General features: G+C 25.7%; 1 pseudogene across 1 annotated transcript; it reads left to right on the top strand.

Moving 5' to 3' along the window:
- Positions 1 to 9,939: 9,939 nt before the first annotated feature.
- LOC107466664 (uncharacterized) lies at positions 9,940 to 10,974 on the top strand (annotated as a pseudogene). Its single transcript, XR_001587759.3, has one exon. The product of XR_001587759.3 is annotated as an uncharacterized LOC107466664 (transcript).
- The last annotated feature ends 7,831 nt before the right edge of the window (positions 10,975 to 18,805 follow it).

The raw sequence follows: 18,805 nt of genomic DNA, 5'->3' as shown, positions 1-18,805 counted from the left end.
GAATGACAGGGTGGTACTTGCAAATTAAAGACACCTGATGCTCAAGTAAAAAGGAATTTAAGAGGCATAGGTGATGGTTATGAATGTGTAACGTATTTGAAGGAACTCTTGATTCTTTTTGTATAATTTGTGTTGTTATTATCTTATTTTATCTTGTTGGCTAAAATAAGAGAAATATTTAAATTTAAATGTTAGTTAAAAATTTACAATCTCTTAACCAATTTAGACTATGGATATGACCTCGACCCCGAAAATCAGATTGTTAATTACTCAGTCGTTTTGGAGACAAGAAATAATTAACAGATTATCACAATAAATAAACCTGTTGGTAATTAAAACAGATAAAATTTCTTGGCATATTAAGATAGTTTCTAATTAACGAGTTTTCTTTGGATACCTTTGCGAAGAAACATATATTATACATACGAATATGATGGCATGATGGTTATTAGTAAGAGGTCGGTCATGTCATGATCATGATTCAATAATAGAGGATAGAAATTGCTAAGCTTTCCCATGATCCAAACATTGCATGAGTGAACCCTCATGCAAATAATGCCAAAAATCCATGTCCAGCTGGATAGAACACCCCATATGCATCTTGAGTGAACAACCAAGCAACATTCATCAGCATTATAAATTACAAATAAAAACCCAATTTACTTAACTCGCCAATTATATATGCATGTAATCAGTTGTCTTCTAGCTAGCTATTTTTTATTATTTATTTATTTATTTTCTATAATGAATCTTTTTCGGTGCAAGATGGCTAGCTAGGTATATATATAGTACACAAGTGCATAATTGGAATCTCTATCTGTACTAAAATATAAAGTTAATTTTATTGTTAGTTGCATGTATTTATACAAACAAATCACATTCTTAGATCCTCAAATTCTATTTTATTACATTAAAAAAGAAAAAAATAGTACAGTAAAGGAAGCATGTCGTTTTATCAGATTCTCATGCACCGCCTCAATCTGCATACATATATGTTGTTAAATAATAATTTCTCAATTATTTAATTATTACAAATAAAGTACAAAAAAGAAATAAGAGAAAACATTTGGTCAGAAAGCAATTGTGTGTAAGAGAGAAAAACTTGATTGAGAAGAATGAGATAAAGACAGATTGGAAAATTTGGCAAGATCAGCACACAAGAGACTTAACATCAACTCTTCTTAATTATTATTCTCTATGTGGATCTACTCTATGTGTACACTTCTATTTATACACTCATATTTTACATTATTCACTTACTCCTTTCTTTATAACCTTTTTTCCTCATCTTTTTTATTATAACTCTTTCTTTTCACATCATTTTTCTTATATTTGTCTATTATTATTGTGATTTTTTGCGTCCTTTTATTATATAATTATAATTTTTTTAAAAGTTTCCTTTTTTTGTAAGTAACCAATTTTATTTTTCAAAAGTTACTGTATTTTTGGGTCTTGTTAAGAATATTATAAAAAAGAAAAAGGTTTATTGTATTTTTTTAAAGATATTTTCAACTATTAAAATTATTTTATCACTCTCTTCTTAACTTTTTTTTAAATATACATTTTTAGCTAAATATTATTTTGAGTAAAGTATTATTTTGGTCTAAAATATTTAGGCTGAATTCTAATTTGGTTTGTAACGTTTCAAGCGTCCTAGTTCAGTCTCAGAAACTTTTAACTGTTCTATCTCAATCCAAAAAAAGTTTTAAGTGGGTTTAATGTTGTCCCACCATTAAATTTGACATAAACAATATATATATTGAAGAGCCAATATCATTTTATTTCAGTATATAAGTAAAATCGATCCATCAATAATCACTAATATAAAATTTTTTCTTTAATTTTAAAGCGTTGATGATTGATTGTTAGAATTTGAAATTTTATACAAAAAGAAAATTGAGGAAAAGTGTTACAAGAATGTTTTGGTTATGTTTTTTTAATACATAAAAAAAGATATGACTTAATTAATAATGTTGTTGATATCCATACCACTCATTTCATTAATTATTAGTGTCAAATTTAATGGTAAAATCATATTGAATCTTTTTGAATTTTTTTGGAATAGAAATAGTACGTTTAAAATATTAGAGATTAAATTAAAATTTGACTAAAATAACAATTTATCCTATTATTTTACTTAACAAGGGTAAAGAAAAAGAAAGAATAAAAGATTAGTTGTCTTACGTTAACTGAATAAGAGTGTTGATTAAAAAGATAGAAGTGTGGAAAGAAAAGTAGAATTGTTTATCAAGTTTGAGAAAATTAGATGCGAAGAAGAAGAGGAGGAGGAGGAGTAAAGTGGCAGTTAGGCAGGTAAAGGAGTATTGGGTTGAAGGTTTGTCTGTTAGTCGTAAAACCCGAAGAGAGAGAAAGAGAGTGCAGATGTTACAGTTACTGAATAACTGAATAACAATAACAATGAAGAGTTAGTTACGTTGGGTTCCGTGGTCACAATCATTGTAAAACTACCTCTCCACGTGCGACCTTTTGTTTGGGGCCATATACACACACACATGGGAACTCTAACTCTCTTATTTCTATTACAAAGTCAAATACCCCCTATCAACTGCGTCTACATTCTCTTTACCAGTTTTACTTTTTCAATTTTCAATGTTTTCATTTTATTTATTTATTTCTTAGTTTACGTGTTTTATTGGTTATTTTTGTTTTTAATTGGTTAATTATGTAAAACACTACATGACATTTCATCTAATTTTGATTAATAACGTGACATGTCATGTGGCACAGAATAATATCATTTAATATGGCTTGTCATTATCCAATGTCAAATAATACATAATATTTAGGGTTATTTAAGATTAAATAACATAAAAGAAATGTATAAAATGACTATTTCCATAACGAATATTTGAATGATTTTTATGTAAATATAATAATTAAAATATAAATACATATTATATTAAACAGTCTAATTAAATATATTAAATTATTTAATAATTTTTAAGTATTAATTTATTTTTATATAAATAATAATCCTGTAGATCTTGCTCAATCTCCATGTTTTTTCCATCTTTCATTCCTTGCCTTCTTTGGCCCCTTCCACAAGTGTACTATTTGATTCAATGTCACCTCAATTTACTTTTATGTCCAATCAAACCTAAAAGGCTAAAACTTTTGTACATAATAATTCCTATTAATTAAATATAAAATTATTTTGTACTTATCTCATAACTTAAGTCTTTAACACAGATAATCCACAGAATGTTGTTAAGTTTATATGTAATTATTAAGAAATTGAAGTTTAATCTTTATCGCTACTTCTATACATATATGCTTCCAAAAATAAAAGGTTAAAATGTAAGCACAAATGATCATTGCTCAATTTCAATTGTAAAAGAGATTATTACCTAACAAGAAGTTAGTTACGTTAGAAATATCCAAAGTAAAAGTCAGTTAAATTCTGTTAACATGCACTAGTAAGTTACATTATGTTCTAAATTCTGGCATGACAGTTTGCATATATATATAACTCAGTATTGTCCAATTACACTCAATGATAACATAACTCAGTATTCCTTTTATTTAAAAAAATTTATTAGATATTAATTATTCATAGTAAAATAATTAAATTTACAATTAATAAATAATAAACTTATTATTATAGTATAATAATTTTTTATGAGATGTTAAATACATATTTTTATATACGATGATTGATTTTTGTGTGTACGTGACATAATAAAATAATAAAATTAATTTTAATGTATTATTAGTGTAAAACAGTTTTATGTATGTATCTAATTATATAACGATGTCTTGATAAATTTAACTACTTTTTAATTATATTAATCATGTGAATGATCATCTAGAAGAATAAATATAATTGGATAATTATGTAAAATATTTTATATATTAATGTATTAAAATTAAATTTTAAAATAATTAAAACAAATTAATATTTCATAGTAAATAATCAATTTTTCTACAATAGAATAATTAAACTTTTTTATAAATACTAAATATTTACTATCATACAATGACTATTTGGTAAGTAATTTTGTATGTCTATATTATATAATTGAGGTTTTAGAATACGGTATATATAATGATGGATTTTAATATATTTATGGTGCGATAATTATTGTGGTTATGTAAGTATTATTAAAATTAAATAGTATTATTAAAGAATAAAAAATATATTAAAATGATGGTGATTACCGACAGATGAGAGATATATTAAAATTGAGGTTGTAAAAAAAGAGTGTAGAGTGGGGATTGGTTATGATGATTAGCGGTGAAAGCAAAGCAGATAGTGGTAATAAGTAAGAAGTAAAAAGAAGTAAGTAGACAATGCACGTGGAAAGATTCATTTGATGATGGGTTGGTATTTGGTAAACCCAATCCACACTAACTAGTAACCCAAATATACAAAGTAAGTGTGACATGGTAGATGGGCGTATTCAAGGCTCTAACATGGTATCCTATGCTAATCATATCATCATATATATTCAAAGAAAAATAAAAATAAGAAAGAGTGAGGGGCACAGAAAGATAGATAGGTGGTGTTGCATGCAATGGCCATGTGCACGCGCATATGCTGTGGGGTGATCAATGAAAGCGAACACACCTTCAATTCATGCATCATCATATCCCACCATATGCCATATATATCCATCATTATTATTATTGTTTGCTACTGCCAATATTCACCATGCATGTATCTATAATCTCTTCTTCTCATATTTTTGGTAGAACCATTTCTATCAAAAAAGTTAACTCGTTAGGTAAATGCTGATAACTACTCATATATTTAATATGTTTTTTGTGGGACAACAAAATTAAATTCTACATATTTTCATAATATATATAGAATTCTGATATATATTATGTTCTCATGATGCTATTTATTTCAAAAATGTAAATAATTAGGTGAAGATAAAAAAATAGTTATATATCTAATAATATTATTTTATTAATTTGGAACTAAAATAAATAGTTATATATTTAATAATATTGTCTTATGTTAAAATTCTTTTTTTTTCAACAATTATCATAATCCATATTTTTAAAATATATAAATTCTGATATTTTTTTTTTAAAATTAAACTGATAAGAAAAATGTATGAATAATTATATATGTGACAGATTTAGACAATCATTTTAATTTCAAGAATTATAAATAAATAAATATTTATTACTGATAAAATGAAGGTACGTATTTGTATGTATTTTCCATTTGTCTACATGTTTGACTAATAATCCAGTAAATGTAATTATAATATACTATACTCAAGGGGCTGAACTTTTTTTATCGATGAGATTTACATCTCAATTTTAACCATTATCAAGAAAAGTAAAATTTCAAGTAATAAGGATTCATAATAATATAGCACAGTTTAATCATGAAGAAGAAAATTATAATTTCAGAATTTCAGGAGAGACGGAAGCTTAACAAATTAATTTCTACTATGATTTACTTTCTTGACTGTTTTTTTTTTTTTGTTTTATCTATATTTAAATTGTTTACTTAATTATTTAATTTATCTTTTAATATGCACCACTCCCAGACCACTTTACATGAGTCAACGTGTATGGTATCACATCAAATAAAAAGGATCTTATCTTAATCTTAATTTGGATTATTACATTTTGAGCAATTTGATTGCTAGTTGAACCAACAAGAAATTAAAATATTTATATTCAAATGTAAAATCATTGTTTAAAATCATGATCAAGTTTAAAATTCATTATTTTCCCGCTTATAGAGTATGTGCGTACGTGTCTCTGTCTAACCCTATAGGAATTAGAAGGTCATTTACGGAATATTACTAATATTTAAATTATACAACCAGAATATATACCAGTTCAAAAATAAAATAATATATTTATTTATTTATATTTATCAAACACGTAATAACTTGATCCTAGCTAGTTGTCCTAGGAGACCAAACACAAAATAAATAAAATAAAATTAGATAGTAAAGAATCAGTAGTCATTTTCATTTGCATATATAGTAGCCATCTGTGAATTATATATCTCTAAAATACAGAAATAAATAATCAGGAGATAATTTTGAGGGAAAAAAATCATTTGCCACATATTCAAATGGATCAGCTATACCATTCAATATTATTGCCTGCCCTATTTTTGTGTTTGTTCTCTCAGTTTTGGTAAATAGATCGATCAGATATGTCATTTTTTTAGTTTACAGCATCTAGTCATGTGTACATACCAAATTATAAGTGGATATTCTTTTCCTGTGAAACATATAACATATGCTTTTTTCTTTTTCTTTTTATGAAACTCATCATATCACTTTAAAATTTATAAATATTGAAAATGCACTATCTTGATATTGAATATATATACACTTGTTACTGTAATCCTGATTTAATTTATTTCTTTGTTTCTTAGTTGCTCCTTAATTTAATTTGTAGTCACTTTGAGATTTATAAACATCTAAAAGGATACCTTAGCTTCTTCGTTATAAATTGAAGAACATCTTTTTGCTTAACATGAATTATGCTGTTGATAAAAATGTAAAATTATTATGTTGCTGAAAGGTGAATTGGGATCAACATGAAATATAAGTGGCCGAGAAGAATGACCAAAGCAGTAATTAATATCATGAAATTTCAAATAAAGTGATTTATTATATATTTCACTTCTTCAAGTGCATATCATGGCATGCTGAAGATTTTCACATATATATAATGATAACAATTAAGTTGAGCATCTTTTCACTATTTAAATCATAACACCTACTGCAATTTGCCTAGTATGTACTTTTTAATTATAAACTTGATTCTATAAAGTCCTGAAAAATCATATAAACCAAAATTAAGCAATCTTTTTATTTTTATCATATGAGATATATACCTTATTAAGCATTGGATCCGAATAATGTATAAATGTCCAAAGAAAGATAAAAATGTCAGTTAACACATTGATTCTCCCCTCAAATGTTAAATTTCAATAAATAAGATAAATGATCTTGAAAATCTTTTTATTTAATAATTGTTTTCCTATTTATTTTTACTAAACTAATATATTTGTTTTAGTCCCTAAAATTCAATGAAAATTTAGTTTAAATTCCTTACATATAATTATAAAAATCATATATCTATATGTTTCTTGTAACTTTTCATGAACCAAAAATTAAATATTTTACTTTATAAATTCATGAACATGTGTATAAAAAAATACTTGAAATATTTTATTTAAAGAGGAGAGAAAAACTAGGAATTAAAACCAGAATTTGTGATGTTCCATAATAATAATAATAATAATAATAATAATAATAATAATAATAATAATAATAATAATAATAATGAAAAGAGGAAGAAGAAAAGAAACCTGCTTAAATCATAAATAAATAAAATAAAAATATAGGAAGTAAAAAAAAAATTAAAAAGAAAAACAATAAAATGGTGTTGTAGAAAAGTGTAGGATGTGAGTGTAGGAATTGTTGCGTGATAACACGCGCCATAGGAGCACGTGGGGTGGGTATGCGACAGTGATAATCCTTTTGCCCCCCATAAACGTAAGAAGCACTCCTTACGTAAAAGCAACGGACCGTGAATCCCGTTTTGTGAAAGCCTGTTTTATCCCCTGTGCCCCACTCCATCAATCTTCCATACACCCTCACAATCCAAAGCCTACATTTGTCTAACCACCTAAAACGTATTACACGTGGACCTTTTACAAAACGCTGCCGTATGGTCCCCTTACAAATATGTGATGATGGAAGCTAATTCAAGGATTAAAATTTTTAAAATGAAAAATTTATAAAATAATTTAAATTAAGATAATAAAAATTTATTTTTAAATTAAAATAATATAATTCATATATAATTTATGCATTGAGAAGCATATACGACATATCATAAATATCTCAATTTTTGCTAGACACAACAAGAATAAGATATATTACGGTTATTTAATTAGATTTGTATATTTATATAATTTTTTATATAATAAGTTTAAAAATTAATTATTATTTTATTAATATAATAATAAATGATTAATTATTTGAATAAATTATTTTATATTAAGGATACATAAAAATTATATTCATATTATTTTAAATAATTTTTTTAAATGTTTCTAAAAATTATTTTAATTACAGATAACATTTTAGATAAGTTTTGTATTAATAATTAATACTATTATTTCTAAATTCATTTTAAACATATAGATTGACCAAAAATAAAAATTGAACACATCGATATATAATCATATTTAAATATCGTGAAGTTTTTATTAAAACATAATTAAACATAAAAAATGTACCTAAAATATATCTAATTAACACTTAGACGGAACAACTCAGCCGTATTTGTGCATGGTAGGTACTACTACTGCAAGGAGTAATTCCGTTTATTACTATTTAAAACTAAGCTTGTTTGGATGATATGTGTAATAAAATAATAAATGGCCTCGAGATTCATAAATTAATATATTTCCGGTATGATAACTTGTGCAATTACAAGTAGTTAAGACTCTCTAATAAGATTAATTAAAACTTCTTATAGTGCTCAACATTATCCAGTATAAAATCTTCTGTAATCTCTCTTCTGATCCCAAATTATCAAATAGTACTTCTAAGTTCTAACTTCCTATTTCCCATGTGACAATTTTACTGTGCCAGCCAACATGTAAATAATTGAACAATAGGCATAGTGGAATAATCAAGGTCTAAATCATCAAATGCTAACTAAAATGCAACAAAAGTTAATAATTAATTATAAAGCAATTTATTACGGTTAAATGTTAAATATATAAAAAAATATAAGATAATATTTTTCGCATTGTGTGTAATTAAATTGTCGTTTAATCGAAACAAAACTAGAAAAAACTCAGAATCATTTGTAATTATCAGAAAATACTGTAATATCCTTAAAAACTACTAATAACTAATCAAAATATAAATAAAACAGAGGTTATATAGTAAATATATATATTATTATTGAGATTGAGATATAATAACAATTAATCAAACCCATTCAAAACAAATTAATAAAAATTTTCAGAATCTGTTTATTTTTTAAAAAATAATAATTAATTTTTTATTAATTATTATATTTTTTATTATTTATATCTGAATAAATATCCATTTTTTATTCTATTAATAAGTAGTTTAATTGATATGCACACTTATTAGAGAATACCTACACTTAATTAAGTATTGTTATACATGTCAAAATATATAGTTTTTTGGTCAATTTAAAAGATTTAACACTCACAATTATTCATAGATAATTTGTACTTATCTAACACCAAAATTAAATATATTTTTATCATTTTTAATTCAGTTTAATTTTACCAATGTAAAGAAGGTTTACATATATACATTTATTTATTTATTTATTAGCATATCAATAAAAATAACTACTATACATCTATTTATATATTGATATTTTTTATAAAAATAATTATTTTTATAACTAATGTGTGAATAGTCTTTTAAAAGAATAAATATAATTAGATGAATATGTAATAAAATTACTTAATTACATGTTGTTTAGTATATGGCCCTAATTGAAATTAGACATTTGTTTAGAAATAAAAATAGTAAAATACAATATTACTAAAGAAAATAAAAGAGGTCAATGTCTTATTCTTGCAAATTAAAGGTGTTTCGAAAACTAGCTGTATGTTTTCTTTATCAGAAATAGACAGAGATTTTTTTTTAAGTTCTTTATAATTTGTTTAATTTGTATTTTTATTTTCAAAATTTTATTAATATATTTTCAAATTTTATTAATAAAAAAAACAGAAAATTAAAAAAAAAGGTTTAACTTTTTATACAAAATTAAAAACAAAAAATATTTTTAAAAAATCAATAATATCTTAACTTATTTTATCTTTTTACTAATTTAATTTGAAACAAATGACAGTGGTACCGTAATAAAAGTGTTCTCTCTCAGTAAGTGGAAAATTAAAACCACTTATGGTTTATAATACCCCACTCACCCATTCTTACTTATTCTCTCTCCTACCCTTCAATTCTCTCTCTCCTTCTTCTTCTTCTTCCTTCTCCCTCCTACCTTCTAACGCACGCTTTCAAAGCTTTCCATAAAGCTTTTCCCCCCATAATCATCTATATATAACGCAGACAATTCCAGTTTCACGCACCTCACGCCTAGTAAAAAAAATTAAAGAAAAAAAAGAAAAGAAAAAACAAATTCCATATTATTTTCTTTTCTTTAATTTTAATTTTTTTCTCTTCCAAATTCTCACGACGATCTTACAGTTATATATAATCCCCATCCATCTCCATGTCCACCGACCTTCATCTTCACCACAACCTCCCTAAGCTCCGAATCTCTCCGATCAAGATGGAGAACACATCAAGAATCCACTCTTCAAACCAAAACGACGCCGTCGCCGTCGCCGAAGAACGACCTGAGGCGGTTACAGACCGCAACGACGGTGGCGCCGTTGTTTTGAGCGTTGTTGAGGTGGAGCAGGAGGAGGAGGAGGAAGAGAGCTACAGGACGCCGACGTCGAAGGAGAGCAAGATTCCGGAGATGAGTTCCAGTTCTTTGATGTGAACAATAAGGAAGACATGGACGCTTTCTTCAGATCTACTTTTCCTAAGAGGACATGCTCCTGTACATGATCATCATCATCTTCTTCTTCTCTCTCATTATCTGAAAAAAGAAAAAACGGTTATTATATTTCCACGTTTTAATTTGGCTTCCTCCAAGCTGATGGAATGTGAAGCTACGTAAATTACACAATTTTTAATTAGTTTCTTCTTTAATTTCTTCTTCCTTCTCCTTCTTATAAAATTCCGATTCCGATCCATCACTTGTTGGATTAACTCTACTCTTTTTTCTTCTTTTCTTTTTTTTTCTTTTTTTTTTAATTATATTGTTTTTATGTTACATATATTTCACTTGTATAAGATGTGAAATATTGGATCGTCCTGAATTAATCGTGTCTGTTCATTAATTATAAAATTCAGAATCGACATATATAATCCTTGAATTCTCTAAAATTGTGAATTGAGCTTGATGTGGTTCTCTTATGTTAGTTAGATTGTAATTTTGATCTAAGAATCATTATTGGTAGGTAGATACTCAGCATCAAATTAATAATTAAGATTTATTGGATGATAATTTAATTAAATTATGTAATTATTCTCAATTATCAAATTTATGTGAAATTTTAGCTATCGGTGTATGGAATTTATGAATCTGAAGATGAATTGCTTGATAATTGAAATAACTTGAAATGCATAATGTAGTGGTAGCTAGTTGTGGGTAACATGATGTAATGGTTGGTGAGGTTTAATGGTTTGCGAATGGAAAAACCACATGCTATGTAGATGTGAGGTTGGTGGCTAGTTAGCTTTCGTTTCGTGATGGAATTAACCACTTCTTTTTATCTAGCTAGGAATATATGTATAGTTTCTGATTATTTTTCTTTTTTCTTTTACCTTAGTGAATTATTTATTATCACTTTTTATTTATTCTTTGGCTGTGACTGTGATGAACATTATAGGGATAGAATCATTTAGCGTAGGAATATATAAAGCTGGTTGATGTGGCTTTTGTAGTTTGACAAATATGCAAAATGCATGAATGTGCATTTGACACGGCTTTGGGATCGATGAAATCAAAGAACTTTGATTGGATGGAATAATAATAATAACAATAATAATAATAATAATAATTAAAAAAAAAGGTGGGGATGGATGCAATTGCAATGCGGTTGATGTGGGCGAGACATGCTATGTGGCTTGTGCCTTTCAAACACTAATATTAGTTTCTTTTTTATTTTGTCTTCTTATGAAGAAATGTTATAAGATCTCGACAAGGATGGGGATTATATTTTTAGACGCCGTATCTGAATGTTATCATCCTCTCAGAACGGAATCCTATACAATAATTTTATTTTATTTTATTTTATTTATATATACATCTGATCAGAGATTTGTTGTATGGTTTTTGTTCTTACTTCCTTGGTAATCAGCGATTTGTATTTTGTTCTATCTAATCCAACAACACCTCATTATATTACCTAATACTAATTATTAATTAAGAAATTTCTTGCTGTACATTGTTATTTATTGCCATAACTTTATTGCCAACAATAATCTTATGCTCAGTAAAATATATATTATAAGGTAAGAATAGTACTCCCACTACCGGCTAAAATAAAAAATACTAGTCAATTGTAAAGTCAAACTCTTTTTTATTAGAAATTGAGTGGAAGAAATGCTTACACATAATCACTTTGAGTAGCGTCTTTCATATAATAATAATAACAATAATAATAATCATAATAATTTTTAAAATTTCTTTGATGAAAAATAAAATTGAATAAAAAATAAAATTTTTTACTAAATTTATAAAAAATATATGCATTGCACGTAATAATTTTTTTTACTGATATTTTTTTTTCACTCCACCAAAATTTCATTTTTTATCGTAACATTACCAAAGGAATTTTCTATGGTGTTTTAATTTACTGTCGTAGAAAAAAAAATGATTGCAAAGATATATTGGATTTAGTTATATCTATCATGTATTATCTACTAATTCAGAATATAAACATTATTCTTGAGGTTAATTAAGTTGGAAGTTGAAAAGGCTATGAAAAAGGACTCTTTCATTAATTTTAAATATTGAAATCTTTTGACCGATTGTTGTATGTGTTTATTAAAAAAAAAAAAAGAAGTTACTCTATTGTCAGATTTATTATGAACAAACATGTATATTCTTAAATCTAAGATTGTATTGACCAATTCATTGGATACCTATTACAACGTTTAAAAAAGGAAAAAAAATCCACTACATGTGACATACAAATCAAAATATAATGTTATACTTGAATTTTTATTACCCATATCTTAATAAGCCAACCTGATATAAATCACATTTTTTGCAATGACTTTTTTACAGATATTTCATAATTTTGTGTTGGCAAATTAAATGTCCTTTACAAAATCTTGGCATTTAATTATGAGTTAATTTTAATAAAACTGTTACTAATATAATATTCTTTACACTATATATATGCATTTGCCTAATAAGCTCTTGAAGAATAATCTTAAATTATTATCATTAACGAACTAACAAATAAGAACAAAATTGTAATTTTATTTGCTACCGATCTATGAACTTTGCTATAACATTCTCAAACGTTCAAACAAGGCAATACATGGAATCGATCTCTATATATAAATAATGGAGTCAAATTAAAACAATCACAAAATTTTTATTATAGCGTTGGTTATTTAATTTAAATAAATGAATGGTGTGCATGTAAATAAATGTCAAATTGTTTTTCAGATCAATTTTCTGTTCTTGCATTGATGCATGAATTTTCAATAACAATAACAATAATAACTTTATATGAAAGTTAGCTGTTGACTATCTTGAAGTTTGCTTATGATTTCATTAAATTTGCTGATGAAAAACTTGAATTATTTTATTGGATTTAGTTAATATATATCTGGTAATAAATTTATCAATTAAAAAATATAGAAAAATATAAAAGGTTAAATTATTAATGTATTTATACATTTATTGACTGACCAAAAAAAATACATTTATTGAAGTAAAAAAAAAATATTTTTAAGGTTTTATAGAATTTGGGAAAAATTCTTCTTGAAGTGTGCTAATGAACTATTCAGTGTCACTCAATACTCCTTTTTACCAAGCTAATTAAAGCAATCCCAATGCAGTAGATGCATAAAAATTAGTAAAAGGTCTCTAATCAAATTTATTATTTTGAATGATTCAGATGCATAATATTTTAAAAAATTATTAAAACCCTAAAAATTTACAATTTTCAAGGTGCTTATTATAGAGATGATTAAACTTATTTCATTAAATGTAACTTTAACAAATACCCCAAGGACAGTATTTAAATAATATAAAAAGTATTTAGTATTTACCACATTTATTTATTAAATCCATTAATTTTTTTTTTTACAGAAAAGTACCCATAGCATTGCATTTTTCTCCATGAAGAAATGTATATAAAAAGTAAATTAAGTGAAAAAGTTGTTAATACATGTCAATTGACTTTTTTTTTGTGACAGAATTAATTAGGGTCATGTGAACTTTGGTGCATAGACAATTTTTTTAATCAATCCCCATGGCTTCATTTTTACGTTTCTTTGTCTTTACTCTTTAAGGTTCCTAAAAGGTAGGCGTGACCATAAACTAATGAGAAAAAAAAAAAAAGTTTAGTGATAGTTGATGGTGAACATGATTGAGTATAAATCCGGAAGCTAAGTTATAAGAATGAAGAAGCAAGTAGTAAAAAAGAAAAAGTAGGGAACTTGATCTATAAGCCAATAATCTTTATAAATAGTAGAAGAGGGACACATTTAGCTTTATGATAACTTGGATATGGAATAAAGGGAAATAATAATTAATATATAGGCAATGTAACAGCATCATCAATTCATCAAATTGAGGAATATGCAAGCAATGTAAGGAACATAGTGATGCTGATTGCTCAGCTAATTAATCATTACATAAAATAGTTTTATTTAATTTCTTTTTTTTTTAAATATATTTCAAGCCTTTATGATCATAAATTCAATAATTCGGGATGCAGAGGTTTTAACAAGGACAATAAATTTCTTAATAATAAATAATTAGCGAGTAGTGATTGAAATATTAGGTCTTAAGTCTTATTCTCGTTTAAGACTTATATATATTGAGAGTCCAATTGAGTAATAATAAAGAGTTTCATTTTTTTAACCAGGTATTAAAAGGTTTAATTTTCTCTTGAAATATGAAAAATTTTGAGACTTTATTAGATTGTTCTATTTCTATCAAATGTCTAGAAATGAAAAATTAATCATCATAATTAACTGAAGATTATGTGATCTGGCGATAAGGGAAAAAAAATATATTGAGAGCTCACAAAAATAGTTTACAATAATATTAAAGAGACAATAATTCAAAATAAATTTATTTAGTTTAATATTCATAATTTTGATGCATATAGTATCTGTAATTCATAAATATTACATATAATATTATAAAATAAAAAATTAGACTATTTTAGATTAATTTTTATTATCTTTTAAATAATTTTAAAATTTTAAATTTGTAAACTAATAATTGTATCTATTAAAGTGTTTACAAGTTAATGAATGATTAATCATTGTTTGACACGAAATACTTCAATAATGAATAAAAATATTTTTCAAGTTATCTATCATCACTTTAATTAGTTTCACATTAAATAAATTAAAGTTGATGTTATATACATGATAATAGTAAGATTCAATGATAAAAAGGAATAAATGTCTAAATGTGAAATACAGGTCATACATTAAAAATAAAAATAAAATAAAATAAAAGTGGACACATGAACCACTATATGAAATTTAGAGATTTAGACCTACATAGATAATTATTGTAATTAGCTAAATAGAAAAGAAGGATTAAAGCACAATTTTCAATGAAGATTATAACCTTTTAAGGCTTTTACAACTAAGTTAGTGAAAGAAAAGAAGAAAAAAGGTTTGTGTGCGGTTGGCAGCAGGAGCATAGGATGCGTCACTGTCAAGAAAAATGATTCCCAGAGAATGCAAATAGATCCATCCACCGCCATGTGGGGCCCACTTGCAAGTTCTTTGTTTTGTAGGAAAAAAGCACACTACCATACACCTTATTATATCTCTTCCCAATCTACATCCTCTTTTGGATACAACTACTTATTAAAGGTAATATATCTATGAAGAAAAAGGAGTTTAAGGTTTTTGTGATTACTGATTTTTACAAATTAAATCTCCTAAAGTAATTTTACATGTGCCCATTTTTAATTAAACTTTAGAAATTAGGAATGATTTGATAAACTTTAGATAGTAAAAGTGTTGCTAGTCTTTTTTTATTTTTTTACAATAAAGTAATTGCCAAAAATATTTGCAAACAACAAAAAATTATGTGCACAAAAACATAATCATTATTATATATTTGTATATAAATGTATATATTATTTAATACGTATTTTATAAGAATGTCTTATTTGATGACTATTTTTTTTGTTTTTGTAATGTAACATAGTTCTTGTAAACAATTAGAGTAAATACTTAAATTGGTTTTCAGAAAAATTAGATCGAACCTTTTATTTTTTTAGAAATCTATGAGATTTATTTTCGTTGGAGTCCTCCATCGCTTTTAATTAAATTTTTAATATTCGTGTCAAATAAAATTTTTTTAATAAATTTTATTATAAAATAATTAGATCCCAAAAATATTAATATAAGATAAATTAGTCTCCTTCAAAATGACAGAAAAACAGACGTGTCTAAAGAGAATAGTTTTTGAAGACTTTTGAATAATAAAATTTTGTTAGAAATTAAAGTGTCTGATAAAACTTTTTTAAAGATCAAATTAAATATTTATTTATAAAATAATTTTTTTCAAATAATTATTGACTATAATAAAAAATATTAAATGTTTTTTTATGAAAATTAGGAGACTGCCAAAAATATGTTTATTTAAACATTTTTATACAATTATTAATTGTTAAAAATACTATTACTTTTTTTATAGTTAATTAATATAATTATTTTTAATGACCATTAAGGTATACCGTATTATATCTATCAAATGAAACTTTATACCCATCACAATATAAATTACATACTCTCCCAACTAGAAAAGGAAAGGGAAGATGTTCTTTAAAAGCTATTAATAGATACAAAGTAAGATGCAAATATATATATAATAAATCATATTTTAGTTAATATATATCAATTGATGCACAACACGACCTATCACGTGCTCTATATAAAAATGCAAAATGTTCTTTTTCTAGACAAACAAATCTAAACAGTTCTAATTATTTTCATTTTTTAATATATTCAGTAAAAACTTTTCTAGTAAATAAATTAAATATCTTGAGATTAGTTTATTTTTATTATATGTTAACATAAAATGAATGATACTTATTACATACTTAATGAAATAATTACCATTTTTAAATTCACCAGAATCAGATTCGCAAATGATAAGCAACCGATTTGCTTGTCTAGCTAGAACAATATGAAATACTAATATAATATAAAAATCCATAAGAAGAAAAAACAATAACACATTGATATGATCAATAACAGTAATTAATTACAAACACAACACAAGTGGTAGGCATTACTCATTGCCAACTAATTACTAATTATGTAACTAAATAATTATATATTAAAAATATTATCTAATCCAATCCTACAAGAAAACGTGATAGCATGCAAATATTAATTAAGAGATGCTACTCCAAAGCATACTACTAATATACTTAGAAGCATTAGGGTCTGAATGGTATTAATTGTTACCTTTGTTGGAAATTCCTTTAATGCCGGAAGAGAAGAATGGTACAGTATTATTAGTATAGAATCCTACAAGCAAGACTATAGGGGAAGAAAATATAATTAAAATAAAAAAGGAAGGAGAAAGAGAGAAAGCATAGGGAAGAAGAAAAGAACATATGGCATACATAGTATTCTCCTGTATGTATTGATTAATGAGGGAGCATAGAAAAAGAAAAGTGTTATTGGGAAAGTGAAATGGAAGGTGTTGTCTCAAAATTTGACATGCTTGTAAGTTAGTAAGGATTCCTTTTGTTTCAGCATAGCCAGGCAAATTCATTCCTCTGCTTCTTAACTAAAAAATATTGAATCCTCTCTATCGATGCTATTATTAAGTATATTTTCCATCATTTTACATTTTTTTAATATGTATAAAGAGAAGATGTTACCGAGTAAAATGTCACATTTAACAACATCAATTGAAAAAATATATATATTCTAGTTAAAGAACTAATAATACATAATCATGTGGTAAAAAAAAAATTAGTACTACTTCATTAGAAATGGGAATGGATTATATTCTTTTTCTAATTATTTCTTTCAAAGAGCTTAGAAACCTAATTACATATTTTTTTTTTAAACTAAAACTTTCGTAGAAAGGTTTAAATTACATAAATTTAATTAATTTTTTTTTTGTACAATATAAAAACTTGACTTGGGAATAACATTAAACACATAAAAAGAAACTCAAAATCATTTCAATATACACACATGAACAATGCTAAGAAAGTGTTTGGCCCAAAATCCGCTTGATACCTAGTCTTTTCATATTATTATTTGTTTACTTCACAAATAGATTAAGGAATTTTCATTAGATTTAATTAAGCCCAATTTTCTCTCTACTTTATTTTACTTCCTTTTGCTACTGCTAACCACCAAAACTACAACCACTACTTGTTGCCGATATATGACCACCGACGATACCTGGCAACCACCATCCCCACCAACAACCACTGCTAGTTGTCGACGACTACCGATGACCTACCTACCCTTACAACCACCAACAACTACTTAGCATTGGCAACCACTGCCTTTCCAGCAACTACCACCACTAGCAACCACCTCTTGCCCCACGGTCACTAGCTACCCGTTCAACAACGATCAACCATTGCCGATGACTACCACCATGCACCCATGCCGCCAACAACCAAAACGCAATGCCTGGAAACACCACCTTTCGATGCTGATACCTATTTCTTTTTGTAATTTTGAATTAATTTTCATGTGTGAAACTAAACTGTTGACGAAGAAATTAATTCGTTTCTTACATAACCGTTTCTGTTTTATTGTATATATGTAGATTTTGAAAGTTGCCAAACATCTCCTTAAAAGACTGCAATGAACTCATTGAGATTTTATGTCCAATATCATGGTAGATCTAATAACAAAATAGGATAACACTTTCACCATATATGTTATATGCATAAATAAGTTCTTAATCCATATATAAATTTTTCTTTCAATTTTAGTCCAGTAAAACTTTAAAATGGCCATTCTAA

This window comes from Arachis duranensis, chromosome 9 (genome assembly GCF_000817695.3).
Source record: "Arachis duranensis cultivar V14167 chromosome 9, aradu.V14167.gnm2.J7QH, whole genome shotgun sequence".
NCBI classification, from domain to species: Eukaryota; Viridiplantae; Streptophyta; class Magnoliopsida; order Fabales; family Fabaceae; genus Arachis; species Arachis duranensis.
Note: the sequence above shows the minus strand (reverse complement) of the source record. Positions and strands in the feature narration are given on the sequence as shown.